This window comes from Choloepus didactylus, chromosome X, assembly GCF_015220235.1.
Source record: "Choloepus didactylus isolate mChoDid1 chromosome X, mChoDid1.pri, whole genome shotgun sequence".
In the NCBI taxonomy this organism is placed as follows: domain Eukaryota; kingdom Metazoa; phylum Chordata; class Mammalia; order Pilosa; family Megalonychidae; genus Choloepus; species Choloepus didactylus.
The window spans coordinates 179,626,047-179,639,251 of NC_051334.1; positions in this window are offsets into that span (position 1 = coordinate 179,626,047).

A 13,205-nucleotide genomic window follows, 5' to 3' on the forward strand; every position below is an offset into this window, starting at 1 on the left:
TTTTAGAGTTCATGATGAATCAACTAAATGGAAGCTTCTCTGTGTAGGAAAGTAGGTTTGTTAAGTACATAAGCAGTTTCTTTTTTTTAAAATGGGAAAGATCACATTTATCTTATTGTTTAATACCAACTGCCATTTTGAATCCTTACTATTTGCTAGCTATATTACCTATTACCTCTTGGGCTGTTTTCAAGCTGCTATGTACCCCAGAAAAGACCGTGTTCTTTTAATCCATTCCTGTGAGTACAGACCTGTTGTGGGTGGTACCTTTTGATTAGCTTGTTTCAATTGAGATGTGACCCAGCACATTCAAGGTGGGCCTTAATCCTTTACTGGAGTCCTTTATGAGGATAAAAGGCAGAAAAAGTCAAGATAGCTTAGAGAGGAACACCCAGAGAGAGCTAAAGGATAATTTAAGCCCCTGGGACACTAAGAATGGACCCAAAGATGCTCAAAGAGAAAGTCACTGAATCAGAAGCTGAAAGCAATGAACCCAGGGAGCAAAGGACCAGCAGACATGGCCATGTGCCTTGCTATCTGACAGAAAAACCCTGGATGCTAGCAGCCTTTCTTCAGAGAAGGTATTGTCCTGTTGATGCCTCGATTGGGGCATTTTCAAGGCCTTAGAACTGTAAACTTGTAAACTACTAAGTCTCCATTGTTAAAAGCCAGTCCATTTCTGGTATATTGCCTTTCAGCAGCTTTAGCAAACCAAAACACCATCTAATTTACTCCTTAAAGAACATTAGGAGGGATATAGCCAGGCACTGTAGTAAACACTTTACACACATCATCTCATTTAATTGTCACAATGACACTTTGAGTTAGGAAATAACTTTTTTTGAGGTTCAGGGAAGTTAAGGAACATTTGCAAGGGATTCAGATTTGAAGTGGAGGAGTCAGATATCATGAGCCATCTGTCTGACTCCAGAGCCTATGTTATATACCATCATGATGTTTTGCTCCTTTCAACCCAAAAATGAGACAAAGTTCTAAAAATGACATTGGGCAAATAAACAGCAGACACGGGAAGTCATCCAGCATAGGGATTGGAGAACAGCAAAGTCTGGGTTCCTCCCACTTGACAGCTGTGTGATCTCGGGCAAAACACTTTCTCAGCATTGGTCTCTCTTACTGGCAAATGAGGAAAAGAAGAACACCTAACTCAAAGAATTATTTGGAACAGTAAATAAGATAAGCAAGTTCAGCACTGAGTTTAAGTGGTTCACTACAGAGAGAAGCAAGGGGTGGCTGTTAATACGGCTGATATTCCTTTTTTGGGTGACAAGGAAGAAAAGCACCACTGAGACAATTCCCCATCACTATTTTACCTTCGCTTATTCATCCATTCATCAGACATTTCTTGCAGACCTTTAACAAGTGAGAAACAAGGGATTGGTGGTGAACAGAGCCCATAAGCAGTGAGCACCCAAACCAACGGGCCAGTACAGCCTCTTGACTGTCTATGTTGGCTGCATGTTCAGCAAATTATGTGCTCCTCTCTCCAGCAGCAGCAATCTCTTCTGTGTCAGGGCCCATGATGTGATGTGTGCTGGGGAAAAATAAATAGCACACAGCCCCATCCATAAGGAACTCACAACTTAGCAGGGGAAGACAGAACACATAAACACCTAAATCTGATAGAGTGAGAACTGCTTTAACAGGAACACAGTTCAGTAGGAACACAATGGAGGGAGGGATTGATTTGGGAGAAAGGGTAAGAAAGAATGCAAAAAGAATGTTTGAAAAGGATTCTGTAAGGGAGAAAAGTGGGAGAAGGGTATTCCATGCAAAGGGGAGACAGGGGCAGTAAGGGTACAGGTACAGAGAAAAGATTGAGAATGAAATTTAAGATATGAATAGCTGAGTGGGGTTAGAACAGCAGACTAAACTCTCCTGAGCACAACTGAAAATCAGAAGCAAGCAATTAAGTCCTTTAAAATGGATAACATGGACATTCCAAAGCTCATGCACTCTGCTCACCCAAGAGCACCTTGGACCTCACTCAGAGCCCACCTTCAATCTCTCTCCTCTCTTCTCTGTCTCTCTTCCTCCTTCTATCAAGACTTTCCATCTGAGCACCCCTCATAGAAACTTAGAGGTAGAAAACTAGTGGGGGAAAACCTTTGCAAAGTCTGTTATACAATGGCTGGCCAATTGTATTCAGCATTTCATTCAGCATACTTCTTCTGAGAAGGCAGGAAAGTCTGGGATACACATTAGCTTAAATATAGCATAAAATTATGGAAAAAATGGAATATGGAACTTTGTAAAATCCAAATATTCAAAACATTTGCTTCCGTTAATATTCTGAAAGGGAAGATTACCTATCGGCATACAGATAAGCACTGTGGACTGGACAACTTTTTCTGCCTTAGCTCTAACTTTTAACAATTCTCCTGAGGGGAAGGAAAAGAAAATGTTTAAACAATCGATTGATGCATTTTAAACTATATAAACATCTTTCCATTGCCTTATAACTGGCCAAGCAAAGTAGTTTAATTACTACAGTGCCAACTTCTTTCTGGCAGATGAAATTATTGAACACCCACTTTGGAGATAGAGCACTTTGGAGATAGAGCACCATGGCAGATCGTGCTCTGGGAGGTTTAGGATCCCTGGACAGAGCTTACAATAAATCTAGGGAGACTTCAGATTTTAAGGACTGTATGGAGCAACATATCAACAAATTTGATTTGAAATAGGAAAAAAAAAAACAACCCTCCGTGTACCTAAGTGCTGAGTGAGCACTCGTGAAACCTGGATTCGTCTATAAAAAGGTTTTATGTTATGTATTAAAGTGTTTTGCCCACCAGTAATACTGCCAGGGACCTCCGTATCTGGTGACCTCTACAAGTGGCAAGAGAAGTAAATGAATGTTGCATCCCTGCTTGTTAAAAAGAATGTAGCTGTGCTGTTACTAACTACTGAGCTTTATAACATTTCCCAAAACATTTTTATGCTAATGCACTGGATGTTTATCTTTCTGTGACTGCTTCATTAAAAGTGAAAATTACTAAATGATTCCAAGCAAAAGCTCTGAGTTACAGTATTTTGACCAGTTGCCTGGAAGCAGGACATAATACTAAGTCTGCATGGAAAGTAGACTACAAAAATTAGGACTAATATTTTAGTAGGGAGGGTTGACTGCTCAAATTACAACCTTTCAGTGACTTCTCATGGCCTTCAAGATACTGTCCAAATATCTTAGCAAGATATAGAAAGCCATTTTTTTTTTTTAATCATCATTTTATTGAGATATATTCACATACCACGCAGTCATACAAAACAAATTGTACTTTCGATTGTTTACAGTACCATTACATAGTTGTACATTCATCACCTAAATCAATCCCTGACACCTTCATTAGCACACACACAAAAATAACAAGAATAATAATTAGAGTGAAAAAGAGCAATTGAAGTAAAAAAGAACACTAGGTACCTTTGTCTGTTTGTTTGCTTCCCCTACTTTTCTACACATCCATCCATAAACTAGACAAAGTGGAGTTTGGTCCTTATGGCATTCCCAATCCCACTGTCACCCCTCATAAGCTACATTTTTATACAACTGTCTTCGAGATTCATGGGTTCTGGGTTGTAGTTTAATAGTTTCAGGTATCCACCACCAGCTACCCCAATTCTTTAGAACCTAAAAAAGGTTGTCTAAAGTGTGCGTAAGAGTGCCCACCAGAGTGATCTCTCGGCTCGTTTTGGAATCTCTCTGCCACTGAAGCTTATTTCATTTCCTTTCACATCCCCCTTTTGGTCAAGAAGATGTTCTCCATCCCACGATGCCGGGTCTACATTCCTCCCCGGGAGTCATATTCCACGTTGCCAGGGAGATTCACATCCCTGGGTGTATGATCCCACGTAGGGGGGAGGGCAGTGATTTCACCTTTCAAGTTGGCTTAGCCAGAGAGAGAGGGCCACATCTGAGCAACAAAGAGGCATTCAGGAGGAGACTCTTAGGCACAAATACAGGGAGGCCTAGCCTCTCCTCTGCAGCAGCCATCTTCCCAAGGGTAAAACTTATGGTAGAGGGCTCAACCCGTCAAACCACCAGTCCCCTATGTCTGTGGTCATGTTAGCAACCATGGAGGTGGGGTAGGCGAATACCCCTGCATTCTCCACAGGCTCCTCAAGGGGGCACTACATCTTTTTTTTTTTTTTTCCTTGTTTGTCTTTTTTCTTTTCTTTTTTTTTTTTTTTAACTTTCCCTTCTTTTTTCAAATCAACTGTATGAAAAAAAAAGTTAAAAAGAAAACAAACATACAATAAAAAAACATTTCAAAGAGACCATAGCAAGGGAGTAAGAAAAAGACAACTAACCTAAGATAACTGCTTAACTTCCAACATGTTCCTACTTTACCCCAAGAAAGCTACATAATATAGCAACATTTCACTGAACTTGTTCCTACTACATCCATCAGAAATTAACAGACCATAGTCATTTCTGGGCATCCCCAGAACGTTAAATAGCTTATCTGTTCTTCTTGGATTATTGTTCCCCCTTCCTTAATTGCTCTCTACTGCTAGTTCCCCTACATTCTGCATTATAAACCATTTGTTTTACATTTTTCAAAGTTCACATTAGTGGTAGCATATAATATTTCTCTTTTTGTGCCTGGCTTATTTCGCTCAGCATTATGTCTTCAAGGTTCATCCATGTTGTCATATGTTTCACCAGATCGTTCCTTCTTACTGCCGCGTAGTATTCCATCGTGTGTATATACCACATTTTATTTATCCACTCATCTGTTGAAGGACATTTGGGTTGTTTCCATCTCTTGGCAATTGTGAATAATGCTGCTATGAACATTGGCGTGCAGATATCTGTTCGTGTCACTGCTTTCCGATCTTCCGGGTATATACCGAGAAGTGCAATCGCTGGATCGAATGGTAGCTCTATATCTAGTTTTCTAAGGAACTGCCAGACTGACTTCCAGAGTGGCTGAACCATTATACAGTCCCACCAACAATGAATAAGAGTTCCAATTTCTCCACATCCCCTCCAGCATTTGTAGTTTCCTGTTTGTTTAATGGCAGCCATTCTAACCGGTGTTAGATGGTATCTCATTGTGGTCTTAATTTGCATCTCTCTAATAGCTAGTGAAGCTGAACATTTTTTCATGTGTTTCTTGGCCATTTGTATTTCCTCTTCAGAGAACTGTCTTTTCATATCTTTTGCCCATTTTATAATTGGGCTGTCTGTACTATTGTCATTGAGTTGTAGGATTTCTTTGTATATGCAAGATATCAGTCTTTTGTCAGATACATGGTTTCCAAAAATTTTTTCCCATTGAGTTGGCTGCCTCTTTAACTTTTTGAGAAATTCCTTTGAGGTGCAGAAACTTCTAAGCTTGAGGAGTTCCCATTTATCTATTTTCTCTTTTGTTGCTTGTGCTTTGGGTGTAAAGTCTAGGAAGTGGCCTCCTAATACAAGGTCTTGAAGATGTTTTCCTACATTATCTTCTAGGAGTTTTATGGTACTTTCTTTTATATTGAGATCTTTGGTCCATTTTGAGTTAATTTTTGTGTAGGGGGTGAGGTAGGGGTCCTCTTTCATTCTTTTGGATATGGATATCCAACTCTCCCAGCCCCATTTGTTGAAAAGACCATTATGGCTCAGTTCGGTGACTTTAGGGGCCTTATCAAAGATCAGTCGGCCATAGATCTGAGGGTCTATCTCTGAATTCTCAATTCGATTCCATTGATCTATATGTCTATCTTTGTGCCAGTACCATGCTGTTTTGGCAACTGTGGCTTTATAATAAGCTTCAAAGTCAGGGAGTGTAAGTCCTCCCACTTCGTTTTTCTTTTTTAGAGTGTCTTTAGCAATTCGAGGCATCTTCCCTTTCCAAATAAATTTGATAACTAGCTTTTCCAAGTCTGCAAAGTAGGTTGTTGGAATTTTGATTGGGATTGCATTGAATCTGTAGATGAGTTTGGGTAGAATTGACATCTTAATGACATTTAGCCTTCCTATCCATGAACATGGAATATTTTTCCATCTTTTAAGGTCCCCTTCTATTTCTTTTAGTAGAGTTATGTAGTTTTCTTTGTATAGGTCTTTTACATCTTTGGTTAAGTTTATTCCTAGGTACTTGATTTTTTTAGTTGCTATTGAAAATGGTATCTTTTTCTTGAGTGTCTCTTCAGTTTGTTCATTTCTAGCATATAGAAACATTACTGACTTATGTGCATTAATCTTGTATCCCGCTACTTTGCTAAATTTGTTTATTAGCTCTAGTAGGTGTATCGTTGATTTCTCAGGGTTTTCTAGATATAAGATCATATCATCTGCAAACAATGACAGTTTTACTTCTTCTTTTCCAATTTGGATGCCTTTTATTTCTTTGTCTTGCCGGATTGCCCTGGCTAGCACTTCCAGCACAATGTTGAATAACAGTGGTGATAGCGGGCATCCTTGTCTTGTTCCTGATCTTAGAGGGAAGGCTTTCAGTCTCTCACCATTGAGTACTATGCTGGCTGTGGGTTTTTCATATATGCTCTTTATCATGTTGAGGAAGTTTCCTTCAATTCCTACCTTTTGAAGTGTTTTTATCAAAAAGGGATGTTGGATTTTGTCAAATGCTTTTTCAGCATCTATTGAGATGATCAATTGATTTTTCCCTTTTGAGTTTTTAATGTGTTGTAATACATTGATTGTTTTTCTTATGTTGAACCATCCTTGCATGCCTGGAATGAACCCCACTTGGTCATGGTGTATGATTTTTTTAATGTGTCTTTGGATTCGATTTGCAAGTATTTTGTTGAGGATTTTTGCATCTATATTCATTAGGGAGATTGGCCGGTAGTTTTCCTTTTTTGTAGCATCTTTGCCTGGTTTTGGTATTAGATTGATGTTAGCTTCATAAAATGAGTTGGGTAGTGTTCCATTTTTTTCAATGTTTTGAAAGAGTTTGAGTAAGATTGGTGTCAGTTCTTTCTGGAAAGTTTGGTAGAATTCCCCTGTGAAGCCATCTGGCCCTGGGCATTTATTTGTGGGAAGATTTTTGATGACTGATTGGATCTCTTTGCTTGTGATGGGTTGGTTGAGGTCTTCTATTTCTTCTCTGGTCAGTCTAGGTTGTTCATATGTTTCCAAGAAATTGTCCATTTCTTCTACATTATCCAGTTTGTTGCCATACAGTTGTTCATAATATCCTCTTATAATTTTTTTAATTTCTTCAGGATCTGCAGTTATGTCACCTTTTTCATTCATTATTTTGTTTATATGGGTCTTCTCTCTTTTTGATTTTGTCAGTCTAGCTAGGGGCTTGTCAATCTTGTTGATCTTCTCAAAGAACCAACTTTTGGTGATATTTATCCTTTCTATTGTTTTTTTGTTCTCTATGTCATTTATTTCTGCTTTAATCCTTGTTATTTCTTTTCTTGTACTTGGTTTAGGATTGGTTTGCTGTTCATTTTCTAGCTTCTTTAGTTGATCCATTAGTTCTTTGATTTTGGCTCTTTCTTCCTTTTTAATATATGCGTTTAGTGCTATAAATTTCCCCCTTAGCACTGCTTTTGCTGCATCCCATAGGTTTTGGTATGTTGTGTTCTCATTTTCATTCGTCTCTATATATTTAGCAATTTCTCTTGCTATTTCTTCTTTAACCCACTGATTGTTTAGGAGTGTGTTGTTTAACCTCCAGGTATTTGTGAATTTTCTAAGTCTCTGATGGTTATTGACTTCTAATTGTATTCCATTGTGGTCAGAGAATGTGCTTTGAATAATTTCAATCTTTTTAAATTTATTGAGGCTTGTTTTATTTCCCAGCATATGATCTATTCTGGAGAAAGTTCCGTGAGCACTAGAAAAGTATGTGTATCCTGGTGATTTGGGATGTAATGTCCTGTAGATGTCTGTTAAATCTAATTCATTTATCAGATTGTTTAGGTTTTCAATTTCCTTATTGGTCTTCTGTCTGGTTGATCTATCTATAGGAGAGAGTGATGTGTTGAAGTCTCCCACAATTATTGTGGAAACATCAATTGCTTCCTTTAGTTTTGCCAATGTTTCTCTCATGTATTTTGTGGCACCTTGATTGGGTGCATAGACATTTACGATTGTTATTTCTTCTTGCTGAATTGCCCCTTTTATTAGTATGTAGTGGCCTTCTTTGTCTCTCAAAACATCCCTGCATTTGAAGTCTATTTTATCTGAGATTAATATTGCTACACCTGCTTTCTTTTGGCTGTAGCTTGCATGAAATATTTTTTTCCATCCTTTCACTTTCAGTTTCTTTGTGTCCCTGTGTCTAAGATGAGTCTCTTGTATGCAACATATTGATGGTTCATTTTTTTTGATCCATTCTGCGAATCTATATCTTTTAATTGGGGAGTTTAATCCATTTACATTCAACGTTAAAACCGTGAAGGCATTTCTTGAATCAGCCATCTTATCCTTTGGATTTTGTTTGCCATATTTTTCCCTCTCTCTATTAATATCCTTTATTGTACCCATACCGAATCTCTTTAGTACTGAACCTTTCTCCAAGTCTCTCTGTCCTGTCTTTGTTTCTCTGTCTGTAGGGCTCCCTTTAGTATCTCCAGTAGGGCAGGTCTCTTGTTAGCAAATTCTCTCAGCATTTCTTTGTCTGTGAAAAATTTAAGCTCTCCCTCAAATTTGAAGGAGAGCTTTGCTGGATAAAGTATTCTTGGCTGGAAATTCCTCTCACTCAGAATTTTAAATATATCGTGCCACTGCCTTCTTGCCTCCATTGTGGCTGCTGAGTAGTCACTACTTAGTCTTATGCTGTTTCCTTTGTATGTGGTGAATTGCTTTTCTCTTGCTGCTTTCAGAACTTGCTCCTTCTCTTCTATGTTTGACAGTGTGATCAGTATATGTCTCGGAGTGGGTTTTTTTGGATTTATTCTATTTGGAGTTCGCTGAGCATTTATGATTTGTGTATTTATGTTGTTTAGAAGATTTGGGAAGTTTTCCCCAACAATTTCTTTGAATACTCTTCCTAGACCTTTACCCTTTTCTTCCCCTTCTGGGACACCAATGAGTCTTATATTCGGACGTTTCATATTATCTATCATATCCCTGAGGTCCATTTCGAGTTTTTCAATTTTTTTCCCCATTCTTTCTTTTATGCTTTCATTTTCCATTCTGTCATCTTCCAGGTCACTGATTCGTTGTTCAACTTCCTCTAGTCTTGTACTATGAGTGTCCAGAATCTTTTTAATTTGGTCAACAGTTTCTTTAATTTCCATAAGATCATCCATTTTTTTATTTAGTCTTGCAATGTCTTCTTTATGCTCTTCTAGGGTCTTCTTGATTTCCTTCATATCCCGTACTATGGTCTCATTGTTCATCTTTAGTTCTTTGAGTAGCTGCTCTAGGTGTGTCTCTTCTGGTCTTTTGATTTGGGTGCTTGGGCTTGGGTTATCCATATCGTCTGGTTTTTTCATATGCTTTATAATTTTCTGTTGTTTTGGCCTCGTGGCATTTGCTGAACTTGATAGGGTTCTTTTAGGGTTTGTAGACCAGTTGAAGTCCTTATCTCTAATTTATCAGATCTACAGCTTCGTGGAGTACACTTTCTCTAACTAACCAGCAGGTGGCGTCCACGAGCCACCTGTTCTCCACAAGCCAGATCTCCCCTGCTTAGCCTTTTTGGTGAGTGGGGGAGTGAGTCTTGTGGGGCCCAATTGGTGTACCAAGCTTGCGTGTGTAGTTGGTGTTGCCTGCCCTGTATGTGGGGCGTGTTTCTGGGCAGTCGGGGGGGGGGGGGTGGCCCTAACAGTCAAATCTCCCTGATGATCCTAGAGTTTTAAAGCTACTGCAATAGTCTAATCCTTCAGTTCAGTCCTGCCACAGTTTGTCTCTGCCACTGACCCACAAGTCTTTGGTATTGGCGTATGGCTCCTGAGACTTGCAAGTGGGCCCCTCTTCCAGGCTGTGCACCCCGGGTCCTCTGTTGAGGGATGACTGTGCTATGTCACAGGTGAGTGCCGTCCTCCCAGGGCAGTTCTGGGCTGCTGGGCTGTGTTGGGAGGCTCCCAGTCTGCTCAAATGATGGCTGAATGGGGCTCTGTTAATTCACACTGCTCCCCCTTCCCAGCTCTGGGACATTCAGCTGAGGTTGCAGGGAAGGCTAATGTCCACGCCCAGTTTTGTGGTGTGTGCCTGTTATTTGAAGCACTTCCGTCACACTGGGTTGTCTGGGGCAGCTCTGGGCTATGGGGCTGGCGATGGGCAGGAGTGTTTCCTGTCCACCAGGATGGTGGCTGTGAGCGGACACCCCCCTTTTCTTGGGAAGTTGTGTTGTTTAGTGAATTTTCTCAGCCACTGGATTATTGCCTTTTGTCTCAGAGCTCTCTTAGTTCTGCTCTTGACTTGACGTGCCCAAATTTCAATTCTTTGAAGCTTTCTGTATTGAGCTTCTTAGAGTAATTGTTTTAGAAAAAGCAAAAAGGATTTAAAAAAAAAAAAAAAAAAAAAACGGCCCTCCTCAGAGATCTAATGGGTTATTGAAATGCTAATAGACAAAGCAACCAGGGCCATTAAGGAAAGGTGCACAGGGCAGAGAGATCAGCCTTGCTTCGGGATTTGCATATGCGCCTCAAGGCCTGATCTCCGCCCTTTCCCTTTCTGTGTTCACCAGAACTCCAAAAATCCTCTGCTTTTATTTTGGAGTTTTTCGTGTTGTTTTTTTTCTATGCCTGTCTCCTCTCTGCTGGGCTGGCTGCTCTCAGAGTCTCTGGTGTCTGGTCTCAGTCTATCTATGGTTGGAGTTTGAATCAGTAGAATGAGTTTCCCATAAGAGCAGCCACTGCAATTCTCCCTTCTCCTTCCTGGAGCTGACAGCCCCTCCTCCCCCGGGACTGAGCCTGGCAGGGAGGGGCGCGGGTCCCCTGGCCGCAAAAACTTACAGATTTCGCTGATCTCAGCAGTTCCACGTTTTCATGAGTGTTGTATGAAGTATGCCCAAAGACAGATTGCTCTGTGGTGTCCAGTCCACGCAGTTCCTGGCTTTTTACCTACTTTCCTGGAGGAGTAACTAAAACATACAGCTCACCAGTCTGCCATCTTGCCCCGCCCTCCCATTTTTTTTTTTTAATCATCATTTTATTGAGATATATTCACATACCACGCAGTCATACAAAACAAATCGTACTTTCGATTGTTTACAGTACCATTACATAGTTGTACATTCATCACCTAAATCAATCCCTGACACCTTCATTAGCACACACACAAAAATAACAAGAATAATAATTGGAGTGAAAAAGAGCAATTGAAGTAAAAAAGAACACCGGGTACCTTTGTCTGTTTGTTTCCTTCCCCTATTTTTCTACTCATCCATCCATAAACTAGACAAACTGGAGTGTGGTCCTTATGGCTTTCCCAATCCCATTGTCACCCCTCATAAGCTACATTTTTATACAACTGTCTTCGAGATTCATGGGTTCTGGGTTGTAGTTTGATAGTTTCAGGTATCCACCACCAGCTACCCCAATTCTTTAGAACCTAAAAAGGGTTGTCTAAAGTGTGTGTAAGAGTGCCCTCCAGAGTGACCTCTCGGCTCGTTTTGGAATCTCTCTGCCACTGAAGCTTATTTCATTTCCTTTCACATCCCCCTTTTGGTCAAGAAGATGTTCTCCGTCCCACGATGCCGGGTCTACATTCCTCGCCGGGAGTCATATTCTACGTTGCCAGGGAGATTCACTCCCCTGGGTGTCTGATCCCACGTAGGGGGGAGGGCAGTGATTTCACCTTTCAAGTTGGCTTAGCCAGAGAGAGAGGGCCACATCTGAGCAACAAAGAGGCATTCAGGAGGAGACTCTTAGGCACAAATATAGGGAGGCCTAGCCTCTCCTTTGCAGCAACCGTCTTCCCAAGGGTAAAACTTATGGTAGAGGGCTCAACCCATCAAACCACCAGTCCCCTATGTCTGTGGTCATGTTAGCAACCATGGAGGTGGGGTAGGCGAATACCCCTGCACTCTCCACAGGCTCCTCAAGGGGGCACTACATCTTTTTTTTTTTTCCTTGTTTTTCTTTTTTTTTTTTTTTTTTTAACTTTCCCTTCTTTTTTAAATCAACAGTATGAAAAAAAAAGTTAAAAAGAAAACAAACATACAATAAAAGAACATTTCAAAGAGACCATAACAAGGGAGTAAGAAAAAGACAACTAACCTAAGATAACTGCTTAACTTCCAACATGTTCCTACTTTACCACAAGAAAGTTACATAATATAGCAACATTTCTGTGAACTTGTTCCTACTATATCCATCAGAATTTAACAGACCATAGTCATTTCTGGGCATCCCCAGAACATTAAATAGCTTATCTGTTCTTCTTGGATTATTCTTCCCCCTTCCTTAATTGCTCTCTACTGCTAGTTCCCCTACATTCTACATTATAAACCATTTGTTTTACATTTTTCAAAGTTCACATTAGTGGTAGCATATAATATTTCTCTTTTTGTGCCTGGCTTATTTCGCTCAGCATTATGTCTTCAAGGTTCATCCATGTTGTCATATGTTTCACGAGATCATTCCTTCTTACTGCCGCGTAGTATTCCATCGTGTGTATATACCACATTTTATTTATCCACTCATCTGTTAAAGGACATTTGGGTTGTTTCCATCTCTTGGCAATTGTGAATAATGCTGCTATGAACATTGGCGTGCAGATATCTGTTCGTGTCACTGCTTTCCGATCTTCCGGGTATATACCGAGAAGTGCAATCGCTGGATCGAATGGTAACTCTATATCTAGTTTTCTAAGGAACTGCCAGACTGACTTCCAGAGTGGCTGAACCATTATACAGTCCCACCAACAATGAATAAGAGTTCCAATTTCTCCACATCCCCTCCAGCATTTGTAGTTTCCTGTTTGTTTAACGGCAGCCATTCTAACCGGTGTTAGATGGTATCTCATTGTGGTCTTAATTTGCATCTCTCTAATAGCTAGTGAAGCTGAACATTTTTTCATGTGTTTCTTGGCCATTTGTATTTCCTCTTCAGAGAACTGTCTTTTCATATCTTTTGCCCATTTTGTAATTGGGCCGACTGTACTATTGTCATTGAGTTGTAGGATTTCTTTATATATGCAAGATATCAGTCTTTTGTCAGATACATGGTTTCCAAAAATTTTTTCCCATTGAGTTGGCTGCCTCTTTACCTTTTGAGAAATTCCTTTGAGGTGCAGAAACTTCTAAGCTTGAGGAGTTCCCATTTAT